This window comes from Chionomys nivalis, chromosome 1 (assembly GCF_950005125.1).
Source record: "Chionomys nivalis chromosome 1, mChiNiv1.1, whole genome shotgun sequence".
Taxonomy (NCBI): domain Eukaryota; kingdom Metazoa; phylum Chordata; class Mammalia; order Rodentia; family Cricetidae; genus Chionomys; species Chionomys nivalis.
In genome coordinates this window covers 24568208-24588355 of record NC_080086.1, presented here as the reverse complement: position 1 = coordinate 24588355, position 20148 = coordinate 24568208, and positions in this window count along the sequence as shown.

The following is a 20148-nucleotide window of genomic DNA, read 5'->3' as shown; positions in this document are numbered from 1 at the left end:
GTTCTTTGACATAAGTGATCCTAATGGCCAACCATGAGCGGGCTATCCCAGTTCATGCTGTAGTATAGGGCCTAACTGGTGACTATCTTACTAAGCAGATCTTAGTAGAAACACATTCTCCCCAAACCTAGCCATCAATCATGTAAGAGGCATACCTTATCTCCTACAGCTTCTAAGGAGCTCAGTGAGGATGCTACTTATCTTAGAGTTACATTAGAGGCCGTGCTCCTTGGCCTAAGTGCTACCTGTGTAACCTAACACTTCCCGAGCAAGTTTTTTGGTAAATCTTCTCTGAGACTATTTTACTGCTCCCAGATACTCCTTTATAATTTCTACTTTATGTGTCTATATGATTCCGTCTTTCGCACAATCTCTAGCCTTAGCATCTGCCCAGTTAGTTCACTTCAGCACTTCTTGCTCAGACCCTGACCCATCCTATACTCTAGCTAGGATCTAATTCCCTGTTCCCACCCATCTCTAGCCTCGTAATCAAGTTATTTTAGATTATTGAAGCTTCAGGGTGATTCCTCTGCTTGCTACAGAGTCTCGGGCTACTAAAAAGCCAACTTGGTGGACTGTCCATGCCATTCAACCTTATTTGGGAACCAACAGAAATACAATGTGGAGAAATTAGGTTAGACACAAAGGAAGAATGTTCCAGATAGGAAAGAATCTTCAGGTGCGCAATCAAGCACTTGGCAAGAGCTATTTCTTTTTAAGCTGGCTTTCACAAAGAAAAGGTGTCCCCCTTGATACTGGGGTGGCCTTTCCCAGAGGACGGAAGGCTAGAGCATCTGACCTTTAGTTATCCATCTGCTTGTGAGAATGGCTAGGGCCACATCCAATCATCATCCTTTATGGTGTGACGTTCCAAAAGCGGAGAATGAAGGAAATTAATCACTCAGTGGAAAGCAACAAGAAATAACTTCCAGAAGGAACAAACTTCCTTTGGGCTCTGCAAACCTGGGCACCTCGGCCTCCCTCCTGGCTCAAATGGACTGCAACAGCTTGCATTTTCTTTGTATTGTTCTTGCCACAAGGCACCAGCTCATTTATCTTCAGGGGCTGTGTTACTATAGGAAGGACATTTCAAGGGAGATTCACAAGCAACGGAATCCTAAAGCTGTTCCTCCGAGCCATGCTGTCCTCGCTGACCCTGCTGCCTCTTGCTGGGTTCTGGAACATTATCCACCAAGTTCAGGGAAACGAACTTGACATTGAAACTCCTTCGGGTATTTTGTTTGTTTGATTGATTGGTTGGTTGGTTGTTTTTGTTGTTTGCTTGTTTTGCTTTGTGGTTGTGGTTTTCTCTCTTTTTTCAGCTCCTTCTTTCCCAAACTGTTTCTCTCAGACTGTATATTACACAATTCGCCTGTTTCTGATATGTGTTCGCAATACTCCCCACTGCAGAATGCTGTGGGATTTGTAAAACTGAGTTTATTCAACCCAAATAGACAGCGCTCACTGTAAATGTAGGGATTTACCTGCGAAATAAACACAGAAATGAAGCATACATTAACATTTTGCCATTTTAAGCTATCATGCTCTCTCTCTCTCTCTCTCTCTCTCTCTCTCTCTCTCACACACACACACACACACACACACACTCATGCTTTCTTCACTGCAGTGCTGGGTTTTGAATTCAGGGCCCCGTACATGAACAGCCTTCACTGAACCCCATTCCAGCCCTCACATCCACTGAGTTCTGCAGAACCTGCTCCCTTTGCCCCCTTTGCCCCCTTTGCCATCTCAGATTTGCCACTCTTCTGAGAGCTTCCTACTGCTCAACAGTGGGTTGTGATGCTCTTTGTAGTGCAAATATTTCCTTACAGTTTGCTTCTCTGAAGCCCGTGTGTTTCACTTATGGAGATTTATCAATGAGATCCAAGCTGATCTAATTGATTTCCTCCAGTTGTCCACTAGTCCCCAATTTGTAAATAAACCACAATATAGGATATCATGTGCTATTGATTGGATATATGCACTAGTTTGTATACACAGTCACCCCCATGAATTACAGTTTGTAGTCACTGGCTGGGGTTTTCTTTTCTTTTTTTTTTTTTTTTTTTTTTTCCGAGACAGGGTTTCTCTGTGGTTTTGGAGCCTGTCCTGGAACTAGCTCTTGTAGACCAGGCTGGTCTCGAACTCACAGAGATCCACCTGTTTCTGCCTCCCAAGTGCTGGGATTAAAGGCGTGTGCCACCACCGCCCGGCTTGGGGTTTTATTTTCTCTTCTGGCATGGGTTTCTTTTATAATGACAAGCAGTTTTTCTTCCTTCCCCATCCTCTTTCTTTTGCTTATTTTGCATGTGAGCACCACACCAAAGTGCTAAGTTGCAGACAATGAAACTTCTTCCTGATTTCCAGGACAATGTTCCTTAAATGCAACTGTTAGGTAAGGTTTGTTGTTTATGTTGACACGTCATGAGTGTTTCTACTGCGTGTTTGTCTATGAGCCATGTGTATTCAGTGCCCCTGGAGGCCAGAAGAGGGTGTTGGATCCCCTGGAACTGAAGTTACAGACTGTTCTGAGCTGTCATGTTGGTACTGGGAACCAAATCCCAGTCCTCTGCAAGAGCAGCCAGTGTCCTTAACCTCTGAACCATCTCTCTCTGTCTCCAATAGATAAGATAAGTGGGGGTATAGGATTTCTCTATTATATAGCTATATAGGCCAGGTTGGCTCTGAACTCAAAGATCTTCCTACTTATGCCCTCCAAGGAGGAAAGGTATGTGCCACCATGCCCGGCATCCCCTTAGATAAGATTTTGCTGTAGAGTTTTGGTGAGCACTATCTATTTCGGTTGAATAAATTCCTTTCAATTTTCAATTTATTAAGGTGGGGTTTTGTTTTGTTTTGCTGTGGTTGGTTGGTTAATTTGCCTTGATTGTTTTGTTTTTGTTTTATTTTGAGCTAGGCATGAGGGTACACACCTGTAATCCCTGCATTGGGGAAGCAGAGGCAGGAAGATTATTAAAAGTTCAAGGCCAGTTTATGATGCAGAGTAAAAGGTTGTTTCAAATAAATAGGGGGTGCATATGATGATCTTTGAAATACTATTTGACTATTTGTGAGACTGTAAGAGGTTGCTCCTCTAATTTGTTAACACACTTAATTATTAATTAACTCATTAAATTCCAGGGATAAATTCAGCAGGGTCACAATGCATTTTCCTAGTGCACTGAGGGATTTGATTTGAGAGTGTTTGATCTGGGTTGTTTGCATCCACTTCAAAGCAAGATTGGTCCCTACTTTGACTGCCTTATGTAGGCGTACAGTTTGCTCGTTTGTTCTTTGAAGAAGTCTGCAGAAGATGGAAATTGCTGCTTTGCGCGCTCATTTACTAGACTCCAGTGTGAAGCTCTGTGGCCACAGTACGTTGTCTGCTGTTTAAGACGTAGCCGCTCGGGAGATCTCGTCTATTTCCCCTTTCCAGTGAAATCCACGCATCCCTCTTTGGGTCCTCCTTGTTATCTAGCCTCTCTGGGGCTGTGGATTGTAGACTGGTTATCCTGTACTTTCTTCCTAATATCCACTTACGAGTGAGTACATACCATGTTTGTCTTTCTGGGTCTGGGTTACCTCACACAGAATTATGGGAGGCCTACTCCTGAGTAGACAGGGAGGGGGGAGATGGAAAGGGGGGGGAAGGAGGAGAAGAGGGCGGGGAAACTATGATTGGTATGTAAAATAAATGAAGAATGTTAATAAAATAAAATAAAAATAGATGTAACCTGTTGAATACTTTTAGTAATAGTTCTTGACTTCTTGGGATCTTTCAGCCCTCAGTCCTGGAGAGCCATGTTTTGTCAGTATTTTCAGTGTGTTGCATGAAGTCCACCATAGCTATCCTGTAATGTTGAAATGGCTCCATTTCTCTTTGGTTTTTTGTACATTCTTTTATTTTCAAAATATTGCCTAATGATTGTTTATTTTGTCACTGTTTGTCAAAGAACCAACTTTTTAAGTCTTTTCTTTCTATTTTTCGTGTTATCCATTCTGCTCCTGTCTATTATTTCCTCTGGAACTTCAGAGAGAGCACATGCACATTCAGAATGTGAACAGCTACCCCCCTCAGCTTTCTGGATGAGATCAAGTAGGAAGTGCATATTGCTCATATATTTGGTAAGTTACCCTTACCAAGAATGAAATACAGCCTCACATCAAACTTAACAAGCCTTGAGTGGCATGTTGGCTTGAATGAGAAATGTCCCCCATAGGCTCCAGCATCGAATACCTGTTTCCCAGTGGATGGTGTTTTCCCCTGCTTAGGGGAAAGCAAGGTTAGGATGTGTAGCCTTGCTGGAGGAAGTACATAACTGAGAACAAGACATCAAGGAGGGGCCCTCCATGGTTCTGCTTCTGTTCCTGCCTCCAAGTTCCTGCCCTGACTCTCTCTCATGACAGATAGCAATCTATAAGATAAAATAAACACTTTCTTCCCCATGCTGCTTTGGGTCATGGTTTTCATCACACCAACAGAAAGGAAAGCACACAGACAGCTTCCCTAATAGCTAGGGTCCTACTTTGCTTCTCTAGTTCTGTGATAAACCGCTGACCAAAAGCAACTCGGAGAGGAAAGGGTTTATTTGGCTTACTGTTGCAGTTCATCATGGAAGGAAGGCAAGGCAGGACCTGGAGATGGGAACTTATGCAGAGACCATGGAAGAACACTGCTCATTGGCTTTCTTCAAGGATCACATTCAGAAACCCCATTTAACAACTCAAGCCCATCGGTATAAGTATGGCACCACCCACAGTGGCTGAGCTCTTCCACATTTATCAGGTGTTAAAAAAAAAAACATATCCCCACAAACGTGCCTACAGGCCAATCTGAAGTAGACAATTCTTCAGAGTATATTCCCTCTTTCCACCTGTGTCAACTTGACCACCAAGATTAGCCATCACTGTAGGTAAACCAGAAATCAAAATATGGAAGTCAGCCGATTGACGTCAAATCAAAAGCAGTTGTGTTCAACTCACAACTGGTTGACGTCCAGAGACTAAGTATCTGCATTGTGCTCAGCCACACACACACACACACACACACACACACACACACACACACACACACATACGCACACGCGCGCACGCCAAGGCTCAGGGAACATCCTGAAAGACTGGGTAAAATATTGTAAGAGGGACTGGAGAAATAGCCCTTTGGTTAAGAGAACTTCCCGGTCTTGCAGAGGACCCCAGTCCATCGCCCAGTACCCACATGACAGTCAATGAGCATTTATCTCTCCAGTTCCAATGAATCCTATGCCCTCTTCTGGCATCTTCAGGCACTACAGGCACATGGTGCACAGACCCACGTGCAGGTCAAACATCCATATTTATAAAATAAAGATGAGTAAATTGCAAAACAAAAAAGTAAAGATCGAAAGAGCCCAAGGTTGAGTACTGTATCTTCTGGACAGAACAGGTTTCCTGCTCTCTTGAACTTAAGACAGTTGTGATTATCTACACAAGAAAGACCTGTATCAGGCATGTGTACAACCAAGCCAGTCAACAGCATAGCATGGAGGGTGGGAGAGCATATCAACCCCCTCACTCTAGTTGAGAAGCTATGGTGAATGAATGGATTCTGGGGTAAAGGAGATTCATTTTTAAGGGTGTGGCCCCTGGTGAAGACACCATGACCCAGTGGATAGCCCCACACTCATGAGTAGGTGGGCAGCACAAACCAGATTCGAGGATTATTAAGAAGAGGAGGAGGAGGAAGAAAGAGGATACAAAGTTTGGGGTAGATGGGCGTGGATGTGGATCTGAGAGTATATAGGGAAAGGGGTGGAGTGCTCTTGATCTAAATGCATTGTTTGCATAGATACGATCTCAAAGAATTAATAAAATACTATATTTAAAAGAAAATATTCCCTGGAAGCTATAACAAAGTCAGCTAATTTAAAAGCAAATGAAAACCCCAGAAAAGTTAGGCCTTGGTCTATCTGTGATTAAAAAGCCTGAATTCTCTAATTTGGATGTGGGATTATGCATGTGTACATTGGGAAGACATTATCAATCATGCTGTTCAAACAGCATGGTTAACAAAAGATGATTCATGTCTGTCTTCTTGGCCTGGAGATGTGCCTTAACAGTAGAACACTTGTTTAGCATGTGCAAGGCCTTGAGTTTGATGCCCAGCACTGCAAAATAAAGCAAAATGTTTTTGTCCTCTCGATCTATATTATGGAAAAGTACAAGAAGGGCTGGGAAGACAGCTCAGCATGCAAAGTGCTCAAATGTATGCGTAAGGATCTGAGTTCAGATCCCCAAAACAGGCAGTTAAAAGTGGGATGGGGGCATAGCATCACAAGTCTATGATCTCAGCCCTGAGGAGGCAGAGGAGGGAGATTGCTGGAGCCCTCTGAGCGGCTAGCATGGGTGAGATCCAGGTCCACTGAGAGACCCCGTGTCCAAAAACAAGGAGGAGCCGGGCGGTGGTGGCGCACGCCTTTAATCCCAGCACTTGGGAGGCAGAGGCAGGTGGATCTCTGTGAGTTCGAGACCAGCCTGGTCTACAAGAGCTAGTTCCAGGACAGGCTCCAAAACCACAGAGAAACCCTGTCTCGAAAAACCAAAAAAAAAAAAAGAAGGAGGAGAGTACCTACCAACTGATGTCCATTCTTGGCCTCACATATACAGATATCCCACACATACACAAGGAAAGTGCATTAAAACGTATGTGTAACACTGTCTAGTGCTACCACTATCTGGACAATACAAGTAGGTGCAATTCAGCTTTAAATTACTACATGTTTGGTGAATTATTCCTCTAGTAACTAGGGAAAGCCTCTTTATCCACAAAAATGTCTTTTTTCTTATGTCTTTTCTAGCTGGTATTGATATGACCATCCTGGCTTCTCTCTTACCTGCTGTTTGCTTTGTCTGAATGTTCCTACTCTTTTACTCTCAACCTTGATCCCTTGTTAAGATTTCCTGCCACTTAGGCTGTTCTTTTCCTGGCTCATTCTCCTCCAGCAACTTGTATGTGTTACCGTGACATATACATCCAAATATCAAGACCTTAGCTAGAGACTTTGAGATGCTTGGAGGTTTGTGGGATTCAGTTGGAGTTGTGGTCTCCACCTGGAGGCAGGGGAGCAGACAGAAGAAGTCAAGCAGGCATGACCAGCCTTAGAGTCAGGATACGGATAATGTTCGGTGGCCAGACTAGAGCCAGGAAGATCCTTCTGCAAGCTGCCAGCACAGGCAGTTCTGCCTCCAATATTTATAGCTCCATGTAGGTGGGGATGATGCTCCTTGGAACACAGAGAAGGTCTCAGCCCAGAGGACCAATAGGTGGCTAAACACTATCCTGTCGAGGAGCCTTCAGAGATGGTTGCCAGATCTCCGCGACTGGCTGTGTTGATGGAGACAGAGGCACAGCTTCTTAGACAAGAAGCCTGCTGGTGGAGAGACTCCACTCATAGAGCAAGCTTGGGTTCTTCCTCTGCACTTTGCCCTTCCTGAAACGAGCAGACAGAGATGCTGCACTTTGCTTTATCCAAAATGTTTGGGCCCATAGGCTCTTGGTGAACCTTGCTTTCATGCTGAAGATCCCCAAAGGATATTGTTCATCTCCCATAGGTCAGAAATGTGAATGGAGAGATAAAGATGGGGAGTCTTCGCCTTCAGCAAGAGCAGGGCAGAGGTGCTACTTCTGAGATGAACTGAATCAATCAAGGTTGAGATGCTGGCCAGACATCCTCCTCCAGCTGTAGGACCTAAGGAAAAATGGCCATAGAAAGCATTCCAAAGACTGATGAACATCATGAAGTCAGGCCTAGATTGGCCATTTCTTTTATTTGAGCCTCAGTTTACCCATCTGTAAAGCAAGATGTATGCAGCAGATCAGAGTTTCCCAGACCTCATTCATTTCGTGTCAGTGGCCTTTCCGACACATCTGTGAGCCAGCTCTAATCACTGCCGTTGCTCTGTAAATTGGCTTTCTTTTACTTAAGCACTTCCCTGTTTTAATCAATACCACTTGTAGACTGATGGGCTTGATTTGATGGTTGTAAAATTCTTTCTAAGCCACATTTCATTGAGTACATAAGTAATATTCATCTTTTTTTTTTTTTTTGAAGTACTTAAGGCTCCCAGAATCTCCTTGAACGGGGGTACAATCGATCACGTCTGGAAGTTCTCAGGTAGTAAGCCCCTTCCAGCTCTAAAGAGTATATGCATGAGAGAAGCTTTTAACTTGTACCCCGGCTCCCAAAGGCACTAACAGCAAGACAGTAAGAGCAGCACCCCAGGAGCTAGGCTGGCCTTTTCTTCTCTGGGCCATTCTTCCCCTTTGCTAGAAAAAGTAAACAGAAAGATCCAAGAGAGCCAAAGTTCATCCAAACTCAGCATAAATGCACAACCCAGATGGAAGCTGGGATGCTGCAAGGATCACTTTGGTTATCAGGTGGGCTAGAGGCAGCCTCATTACTTATCTGATTGCATGTTCTGTGTAGCACGATTAATAAAAACCCAAAGACAGATATTGGGATTCAGTCTGAAGACCAGCAAAGCAAAGCAGCCAGCCATTGGCTTTTACCTCTGCCTCATCTGAAAATGGAGATCCTACCTCCAGGACTCCAAGAATAAGACTGACTGAGAGCTGTCTCCTCCCATTTTGTTTTTCTTTCTAGGACTGGGATTAAAAGGCATACACCATTGGGATTAAAGGCATACACTGCTGTTGACTGAGGTTCCTGTCCTGCCCAGTTCCCTCCCGCAATCATTAAGTCCCAAAGAAATCACACAGAGGTCTACATTAGTTATAAACTGATTGGCCCATTAGCTCAGGCTTCTTATTAACTCTTATAACTTATAATAGCCCATTATTTTTGTCTATGTTAGCCATGTGGCTCAGTACCTTGTTCATCAAGGCAGTCACATCTTACTTCTTCTGTGGCTAGGTCATGACTGCAGAGAACTTTCCTCTTCCCAGAATTCTCCTGGTCTCACTGACCTGCCTCTACTTCCTGTCTGGTTGTCCCGCCTATGCTTTCAGCCTGGCTATTGAATCAGCATTTTATTAAAAATCCAATTGACAGGCTACAAACCATTGTCCCACAGCACATTGCCCAGTTTCTATGGCAACTAGTGTGGCTACTGGAATTAAAGGTGTGTGTCACCATTGCCTGGTTTGTAAGGCTGACCAGTGGGGCTGTTTTCCTCTCTGATCTTCAGGCAAACTTTTTTAATGAAAATACAAATGAAATATCACTATGGTTCTGTGAGCCCCTCATCCCCCAAACAGAAACTCTTTAGTGCTGACATTCAGCTAGAATGCTCACATCTTATGCTTCTTTCACACAACAGGCATCTCCTCTCTCCCTCTCAGAGCCGGGAACGTGTGTGTGTGTGTGTGTGTGTGTGTGTGTGTGTTGCTCTATGCAAACAAGACTTCTGAGTGACAATGATGAATGATTCAGAGAGAGATTCTAGAAGGCTATAATAATATCTATAAATTAATCATGACCTAGATCCTTTCAGGGCTGTTCTGACTTTTGGTCTTCCTGCTGAATTTTGCCTGATATGGACGGCTCGCGGCTTCTCTCCATAAGAGACACTGTAGGTTTCATGTCCAAGCACAGATGACCTAGGATTAGGATGTCTGTATACAGAAATAGAGCTTGAGTTCTTCGTTATATCACCTATCTTCATGACCATATAAGCTTGAACTAATAATTCATGCTTTAGAAACTTCCAGTGATATTAGGATGTTGTGTTGTTATCTGTTTATTGGATAGCAAATTTGGGAGATGATTTTGAGACCTGGGGAAATGGAGACCAAGTTGCCGTAGAGCCTGTGAGTTTGATGTGGCAGTCAAGGCCACTAATAATGTAACTCTAAGTCTGAGTCACGGCAGTGTCATTAGGCTGTGTAAGCTGCGTGGGGACGTGGACTTGTCTGATCCATTGAGAGATCCAAGGACTAATTCTGCCCTAAGTGGAGTGGACAGAACTTCTTGTCCAAACTAGAACCTTCCAAGGGTGAAAGGGGGTGTGTGGACATCCTGCGGAAATAGAGAGCTACACTCAACTCCTCAGCCACGAACCTAAGTTCTTACACAGAATCCCCTACCCAGAGATCTTCAGAAGCCTCTGATGCCTCTGAAATCCCTGGCGCTCTGTCCAAATGCCCATAGTGAGTTACTTAGACACGTGTGCCATATGTGGCCACCATGCCACCACCCACCAGAGGTTCCAGTCATGACGTGACAGGCTCACAAGCTTGTCCTGGTGCTGAGAACAGGACTGTTATCACATGAGGTGGCTTTGTCATGCAGGGCTAACTCAACCTCCAGCATCCAAACTGGCAAATGTGCTTGTCAGTCCTGATTTCAAGCCCTCTGTTACCATGGGGTGCCTTTTTAGTCTGCATCTATAGGGGGTTCCCTAGAAGACCTCATCTCCTCACCAGCTCTTAGACACACGAACTCCTAGAGACCCCTAGGACCTGGGCCAGGAACAATGACTTTTTCTAATGACTTGGATGCTGATCTTGCACCCAGTTAGACAGAGACGCATGATGGTAGCACACAATGCGGTGTGATCGGGAGTGGTTTGTTTGTTTTTAAGGTTAATCTTTAACTCTCCTTCACGCGACAGCACCCCTTCCCAGGTCTCCTCTTTCAACAGCTCCCAATCAACACCATGTAAGTCCCGGCTACCCTGAGACTTGGGTGGAGTTTCACGGCTCTGCCATCACCACCCACAAATCGGTAGATGGTCGGTCCCCAGGTAGTGCTGCTCTGGACTTTCAAAAAGTGAGGCCTTGTGGGATGGCCTAAGATCTCCAGAAACATCGCTACAAGTCTTGGTCTGCTTTCCTTGTCCCTGGCTCACTGTAGGACAGTCCCTTCCCTGATGTTGTCTCTCATTCCAGAAGAGAGGACAGTACTGGGGATAGCCTTTCACCCCAACATTAAGTCTGCTTCAAGCACATTTTCCTGCTGTTGCTGAGCTCTTCCCTCCTATCTCTGTCCTGAACTTCTCGTCCATGGGGGACTCTAGTCAGGCCACTCTCTGTTCTGATTCCAGAAGAGACATTAGCTCCTACAAATGCTCCCATTATGATGCGCTCTCATCCCCTGCCTTCAGCAGAGGCCACTGAAGCCGCCTGACCTAAACCATGAGTTTAGTCAACACTTTTTTCTTTTAAGTCAGCTGCCTTTGGTATTTTACTATACTGATACAAAACTACCTGGTACGTGATATCAATCCACTGGAATTGTCAGATTATCTCTCCTGACCAATACACAATGCCAGTCATTTTTCAAATTAACCAAAACAAGAGTAATAAAGAAAGCACCCTACCATCAAAAGATGATGGCACAGAGGTCGCTACTCTTCTGGACTTTCGGGTGCCACGATGGGATGGACAAAGAAACCTCTTACCTGCTTTCATCCCTGTGCCCCCACAAAACATTCAAGAGTTCAAGACTTAACCCTGACTGCTCTTTGGACTGGAGAGGGAGGAGGAGGGGAGGGAGGGGAGGGGGAGGGAAATGGGAGGTGGGGAGGAGGCAGAAATTTTTAATTAAAAACAACAAAGATTTCAAGACTCCCTCAGTTTTTACTTGCTCAGGTGGAGTGAATCTATACCGCTGTTGGGAACATGGAGGCCGGGAGAGGACCACCTCATCTGTTACCCCCTTCAACAATGTTATTCCTGCCTCCACCCCGGAGTGCTCCTAATGGTCTTTTGGCCACCGAGTTCACACTAAATTCTATCCCCCAGTTCTTCTGGGTGAGAAAGTGTTCCCACTTGTGACTTGTGCCATCTTAACCTTTTTTTTTTTTTTGGACAGAAAGATGAGGTTCACTCGTGCCTGTCCTTGGGGATCACTTGCTGGCATTCAGTTAGCCCCGACCTCAGCCTCTGGCAGTGGCCCCACACTGCTGTGCTCTGTGCCCTTGCAAGCCTCCCCTCCCCTCCAGTGCACCTGGGCAGGCAGTAGGCATGGAGGGAGAGGGGAGGCAACCAGAGTTTCAGCCACGGCCTTCCCTCCAACATGGCTTTGCCATCCAGATGGAGAGTCCTATAAACAAGATGTCCCTGTTCTCCATCTGTGTGTCAGCGAGTGCCTGGCTTTCAGGCATCCAGGAGCTGGGGCCATGATCTCCGTTTATAGTCAGGACCTCCTCTGAGAGCTAGAAATGTGTCCTGTGTAAACATTCTGAGCGTGTCCTGACAGACACATGGCCAGAGAGTGAACACTTGCTCCTGCAAGTGAGCACAACAAAGACAATGCTGGCCTTCCTCCATGCCAGCCCATCAGTCATTCAGAGACACACCCAACTGATGTCCCTGCCGGGCTTCCTGAACCCATATTCAACTGCAGTTCTCTCCTTTCCATTGGCTCTGTAGCATACCAGCTGTGTGACCGTGGGTAAGGCAGTTAACCTCTCTGAGCACCGACTTCCTCAGGTGAATAATGCAATAACCCCAGAAGACACCTCCTTGTTAGTAGCTCTTGAAAACATACATGTAGAAAACCTCACGTGCTGGCTGCTGGCTCCAGGGTGTCCCTACAAGCACTGCTTCTTCGTCCACCCTCGTGTAATCACTACCTCACATTAGTGCTCAACATCACAGAAGGTTGTAAAGAACCAAGTGGAAGGGACTTTCTGTCTCCTCTACGCCTGTCTTCTTTGAGTGTGTTTTCCTGCTGGTGCTGAGGCCCCTCCACCCTGTCATTGCCCTGGGCTTCCCATCTATTGGCCCTTGAAACTCTCGTGACTGTTCGTTCTTCAGTTGTATCTTGGAGATGCACGACCAACTGCCTGCCTCCACCTGTGACCTTTGATCTCTTATCTATGACCCCCCTCCAGCTGTCCTCTTTGTGATAGAAGACAGGAATTTCTGGCCTGACTCCCTCCCTGGCTCTGTGTTTACCTCCTTAGAGTTGTTCTCTTTAGTCACCTTGAAGGCTAAAAGCACCAGGACCCTATGGGCAGCCTTAGGTGAGGAATCTGGATGCTCACGCATCTGTCTGTGCACAGTGTCAGAACTTACTGAGTGGCTGTATCAGTTGCGTTAGCTACAACTCCTCATAGACCCAATTCTCTCCGCCAGCTTATAACTAGAAACCACACTGAGGTTCTTCTTTTCCAATATTACCTAGTACTAACTCTCAGGCCACACATCATGTGCGTGTGTCATATATATGTGCATATGCGTATGTGTGTGTGTTACATTTACGTGTAAACGTAGGTTACAGAATAACCACGAGACGGCTAAAGACAGAATTGAAGGCACTCAAGGTGCCACTGAAGGTAGGAGGAAGCTGGCGGAAATGCAAAGGAAGCTTCTTCAGGCATTAGGTAACCCACCCTATTGGTGGTCTCCTGGGGGACCCACTGTAGAGTCGAGCCACAGGGTCAGAGTTCAGTTGGGCTTCATGGCTGAGTCGTCCTGTCCTGACAGGACAGACTGGGAAGTCCAGGCAAAGTACAGACCAGGACCCAGGTGAGCAGACAGGATGATGTCAACTGAGTAGGTCACGTCAACAGCGGCGACTGAGTCAAGCTGAAACCCCTGGGATGGTTGGGATTTCTCTGCCTGTCCGTTCCTTGGCACACGTACTAGGGGGTCAACTGAGAAGCTGGTGGGAGGGACTGTCACCACCATTACCTCATTTTCTTCCTCCTCATGGGATCCAGGTGAGGGTGCTGCACCCCTTTTTTGACTACAGTTTTCCTGGTTTTCCCCAATACAATTTTAAGTATACTAATATGCTCCTATGGTCCCAATTTACTTGGGTAAACTTATAGGGGGCATCTTTTAAAAAAGATGCAGCATATCAGTCTGGGTCTTGTGGGTGGCACTGGACAGATGGTATTATTTGGGTGTCCACCAAGATGCAGAGTTCTGCCTCTGAGATTGTGCTCCGAATGCTATCAAATGTGGCTGTAGTGGAGTCTCCCAAAGCAAGACAGCTACTGTCTCACACAGCCCGGAGTAATATAGAGCATGGCACAGCCTGAACTCAACAAGGACAGATCAAAAAATATCTGTATAACGTGGGACTCAAACTACTCCTGAGCAATCGGCAAGTCTGCTGAGTAGATTAATATCCACATGGGGTAATAATCCCTGATGGCGAGGCCATACCTGGAACAGACTTAATTGGCTCACAGAACCAGGTGACTTCCTTCAAGTGACAACAGCTAACTTCTCCAGACCACCATACAGAACTGGGTGGGAGACAATGACAACAAGACCGTCCCTCACGCAGGACTGCCTATCCATGCATAACTCCTGCCTTGCACCAATTTCCCCACCATTTAAATCTTAAACAGCCCAAAGACAGAACTGGGGTCACCAGGCCATTTTATTGGTGTCTCTTCTCCAAGAGGCCACATTAAATAATTATGTCTTCTATCCTTTCACCGTGACTTATCTCCTTGTTTTTCATTTGTTTGGGTGGTGGTGGTGGTGTTCTTTGAGACTGGGTCTAATGAAGCCCAGGATGGTCTTAAACTCATTATGTCGCCTGAACCAGCCTTGAACCTCCTGCCTTCACCTCTCCAGGGCTGGGATTACAAGTGGATGCTACCATGGCCTGCTCACTTAATTCTTAAACTTAGCATGCTGAGAATGAATGGCAGGACTTAGCTTTTGGGTACTGTGGAAACTGGGGCAATTGCCCTTAAAACCTCAGTTACTTTTCAGTACCTGAGGACACAGCTCTTCTGTAGACTGCCATCTCAATATCCGGGCTCCGTTCATGTCAACTGAGTGACTAGATCAATCACTGAGTGTGTGATCAAGTGAACATGTTTACCATGGAAATTAAAATGGTGTATTACCTCCCTGAAGACTCTCAAGTCCCTAGACTTCATCCGTCGTTGCAGGGACCTGTACCCAGTATCATTATTCCATGACATTACATCTCACTACAACATCCTCCCGGAGGTTGTGGTTGACTTGTGTGTCTTAAAAGTCAGAGTAGGATTTGGAGAGATAGCTCAGCAGTTAAGAGCACTTGCTGCTCTTGCAGAGGACCCAGGTTCAGTTCTCAGCACCCACAAACCAGCTCACAACTGTCTGTAACTCCAGTGCCAGGTGAATCAATGCCTTCGTCTGGACTCTTCCAGCAATGCATGCTTGCAGCAGACATTCATGCATGCAGGTGGAACATCCATCCACTTAAAGGAAACAAATCCTTTCTGAAGTCAGAAGAAAATGTTGCTACCACTTCTCTTTGGGAGAGGGGTCAGACGGAGACAGAGCTTTGTTTATAAAATAGAAGCTCGAGAAGCACAAAGCCTTGGAGACAAACTGCTGTCCCCTTGACTTCATTAGAGTCCCATGAGTCACGGAGGCAACTGGGACCTGGGCAAGTATCGCTGCCTCTCTTTTCAAAGCCTTCTGGAAGCTGCTCCTTGCCTATATGGATATAGGCCTGGGTACCACCATGTGGCAGACTATGGTGTGCTGGGGCCAGCTTGGTCTGGCTTCCTGGAACTAGATGCTAAAGTTTCAGGAAGTCTGCAACCCGGGTGACATCATGTTGAGATCTTAAAATAGTCCACAGTGGGAGTATTCACAAGGGAGACTTGTGAAGGCTTCGGAAGAGGGCTTCTAAGCCAGAGGATGTACGTTCACCCACACCCGCTGGTCCCTCACCTCCGTGCTTTGGGAAGCTGTGGTAGTTAGTGTTGATTGTCAGTTTGCCACATTCGGACCCACGTGGGAAAGTGAGTCTCAAATACGGATTCTGTAAATCAGACTATTCTGTGGGTGTGTCTGTGGGGACTTGGTTGCATCACCTGATGTGGGAAGACACAGCCTACGGTGGACACCACTCTTTCATGGGCTTAGGCCCTGGACTGTGTAAGAATGGGAAAAGTGAACCGAACACTAAGAGAGCACGCATCCGTGTGTGTGTGTGTGTGTGTGTGTGTGTGTGTGTGTTCTTGACAGAGGATGTAAAGTGATGCGTGGTTTTACGTGCCCACTGATGTCATCCCCTTGCTATGAAGAATGTAACCTGGAACTGTGCATTAAATAAGTCCTTTCTCCTCCAAGTTGCTTGTGTGGGGGTATTTTCTTACAGCAGCAGAAACTAAACCAGGACAAAAGCCAAGATGCCATGGGCCCGTGACATGATCTCAGCTTCCGGCTGGGAAAGCAGCGAGACTCCCTTTACCATTTACGTTCTAAAATAGCACACAGTGTGAGTTTCATCACGACATTTTAGACACATACTCATTGTCTGTTATCACCTCTTACTCTCCCTCTCCCCTGCCATTGGTCTCTTTCCTTTTCCTTCCTAATAATTCCCTTTCCACATTCATATGTATATGCATATATTATGTGTATACACACTTCACTTATATATTTCAAATATATAAATCTAGACTCTGAATATGAGAGAAAATACAAGCTACCTGTCTATCTGAAACAGGCTTGTTTTGTATCACACAGGCCATTCATTTTCCTGCAAATGTCATTATTTCACGTTTCTTTACATCTGATAAACCACCACTATGCATACAAATCTCACTTTCTTATGCATTCATCTGCAATGGTCATCCAGCCCAGTTCCATTTCTTAGTGACTGAGGCTAGCACAGTAGCAAGCATGGGTGTGCAAGTGTCTCTGCGGCGTGTGGGCCTAGAGTCCTCCCGGTGCACACCCAGGAATGGTACAGCTGGATCAGTTTTTGAGGGCTGAATGACATAAGTGTGTGGCCTTCTATCCACAGGTGTACACTGCTTCTTGCATGGGAGGAAAAGAGGACTCTCCTAGTTGTGTGGCAGGAAGGAACGTGGGCAAGATTGCCTCAACCAGCTCTTATCACTGCAGATTCTGTTCTGATGCCCAAATCTGGTGTTACCGTTTTTCTACTCAACAGCTTCTTATGGCTTCCCATGACCTCCCAGGCACACTCAAGTCCTAATCTCCCTCATTACCTGAACCAGCATACTTCTCCAACATCCTCTACTTACCAGACTTTCTGGGACTGCTTCCTGTGAATTCTATTGTGGGAAGTTCTAACTATTGCCTCTTCAGTACACTAATACATTGTCTATAATGTCCTTTGTGAAAAGAGGATCTTGCCGGGCGGTGGTGGCGCACGCCTTTAATCCCAGCACTCGGGAGGCAGAGGCAGGCGGATCTCTGTGAGTTCGAGACCAGCCTGGTCTACAGAGCTAGTTCCAGGACAGGCTCCAAAGCCACAGAGAAACCCTGTCTCGAAAAACCAAAAAAAAAAAAAAAAAAAAAAAAAAAAAAAAAAAAAAAAAAAAAAAAGAAAAGAGGATCTTGACGTTTCTTAGGAGGCAAGCCAGCTCATTAGCTGGTTGAGTAACGTGGAATGCATGAGGAGCCAAGTAGGTATGGAAACCATGGGAACAGATGTTGCTGAAATACCAGCTCTGGGAGGCAGACCTTCTGCCTATGGTGATGCACCCCTCCCATCCCCTTCACCTGCAAGAGGATGTCGGGGAGTTACCTCTGCTTTCCTATCAGCAAAATAGGAAAACACATACTACCTACAGCAATTTTATCCAGACTGAAACATTACATCTCAGAGGGAAACTCTTTAAAATTCAGAGAGTTCTACTGTGATCCTCCTTAAGTCTCAGGAAGCAGTCAATTCAGAAGTCTTAGGAAGTCCCTAAAACTTACCAGATTGAAACCCCATCCTGACCTACCCCAGGTTATATAAGCAATAAGAAGTTCTAAAGAGAAAAGACTCTCCAGCCTTTCAACCTACCAGCAAATTGTGCAGAGAGCTTCAGGTTCAAGTTTTTATGAAACATAACCCAGGCTGGCCTTCAGTGACATGGTTACTTTTGAGTTGTATTCATATTCCTATAATTCACTTTACTCCTGCAACTAACCCAAATTAACTGAATGATTCATCAAATTGTATTTGCGTAGTATTTTTTGTGGTTTCCTTATCTGGGATGAATAAGTGTTTGTTCACATTTCCCTAGGAATATTGTCTCACAGCAACACGGCAGCCATGAAGGTCAAGGGGCTCGATATTGTGCCCCTTCCGGACAGCATATGATAACTATTAGCTGACTCTATTGTCCTTATTCTCAGCTGTCGACTATTACCACTGCCATTGTTTTTCCATAAGCACACTGGGGTATAAACAGAGAAGTCTCTGCTCACTCAGCTTCTGAGTTCTTCTGTCCTTCATGGGAAACTCTGCAGATCAGAAAGGTTTTGGAAAGAGGTACAACGGAATCTGGAGTGAAGCATTGAGTCCTCCCTGGTGAGTGTATCCCAGCCGACCCGCCCCACCCTATGGCAGGTTTGCCCCGGACTGCTGCTTGGCAGCAGTAGGCAAATGGACTGCGGTGTTGAAAATGCAAGCAAATTCTGCTTCTCACTCAGGATACCTACGAGATATTTAAAGCAGGTAGCAGGGGTGCAGGTCTGAAGGGTTCCTCTGGGTTCTCTGGGGCTCTGCTTCCTTACTTACAGTAGCCCCCACTTTCAGAGTAGTTGTGAAGCTTGGGGTAGCCCCAGAATACAAGAAGACTCTGCTTGCTGTGTCTCTACCGCAAACAGCAATAGCACTCCAGCATGGAGAGCATAGCATCACAGACCTATACTGGGCTCCTGACCCCAAGTGACCCACCTTTTCGAGCTCCCGATGGCTCAGACATCCACAGTCAATGCTCCCATCTCTGTCTCCATCTCCCATGACTCTCCCTAACTTCGTCATTCCACTGTGAGACTCTAGCAGGATACTTGTCCCGGGGCAATGTAGGCAATTACATCTCAAGATGATTAACTGAATTACATCTGCAGAGAGCCTGCATCCCAACATCCCTCCTCTTCACTGATTGTTAGACACTGTGCAAATTTACTTGCCTTCTCCGTGCCCCTGTTCTTCCTGTCATCAGGACAATGCACACACCGCTCCCTTAGGCTCCCAGAGACCCAGTGCCCATGAAGCATATTTATATCCAGTTCACAGAAAGCAGTAGGTAGGTGGCAGTGATGACTAATCTTCATTGTCAACATCTGGGAAAAGCAAAAGTCAACTGATGGATTGTCTCCACGAGGTTGGCCTGTGGGCATGACTATAGAGCATTTTCTTGATTTCTAATTGATATAGGAGGGCCTAGTTCACCATGGGCAATGTATCCATAAGTGTGTGTGTGTATGTGTGTGTATTTATATGTATATATACAGATGTTGTGTGTGTGTGTGTGTAAATATGATGAGTAAACTGGAGGGGGCAAGACAGAGAGCAACATTTCTGCATAGTTTCTTCTTCAAGTGCCTGCCTGTAGTTCCTGCCTTGGGTCTCAATGATGAGCTGAACCCTTTAAGCTAAAACAATAAACCCTTTCTTCCCTAGGTTGCTTTGGGTCATGGTGTATATCACAATAATGCAAAGCAGCCCAGAAGAGTGTGACAGCAGTGCCCGCTTAAAAGAAACTTGACGGGTTTGGGACAGTGTCTGTTCGGTTCTGCAGGCCTTACCCCCTCCAGCCTGCCACCTGTTTGTGTGACTGTGTGACTTGGCTTGCACTGACCTTCTAATTGAACACTTGTCATTTCCCTTTCATTGATGGAGGAAGGTCATTGGTTAAAAATAAAGAAACTGCTTGGCCCTCATAGGTTAGAACATAGGTGGGTGGAGTAAACAGAACAGAATGCTGGGAGGAAGAGGAAGTGAGCTCAGACGCCATGCTCCCTTCTCCTGGGCAGATGCAGGGCAGCTCCTCTGAGAGACAGATGTCATGCTCTCCTCTCCAGAGCAGGCACGATAAAGCTCCGACCCAGGATGGACGTAGGCTAGAATCTTTCCGGTAAGTGCACCTTGGGGTGCTACACACATAAATAGAAATGGGCCAAACAATGTTTAAAAGAATATAGTTTGTGTGTTGTTATTTTGGGGTATAAGCTAGCTAGGCTACCAGGAGCTGGGGCGACAGGAACACAACCCACAGCTCCACACTACATTTCATCTCTCCAGAGTCACTCCCTGCTTTAGACATGGCTGGACCCACACTTCTGCCAGCACAGTAACTCTTGTTTCTCTGACCCCTGACCCAGAGTGCTCACACACTCCTAAGCACTTGCTTCTAACCCAGGAGTCAGCTACTGAGGACTCAACTGGTAGCTGGCTCCCATAAGCATGCAAAACTAAGTCTGTGGGCCTT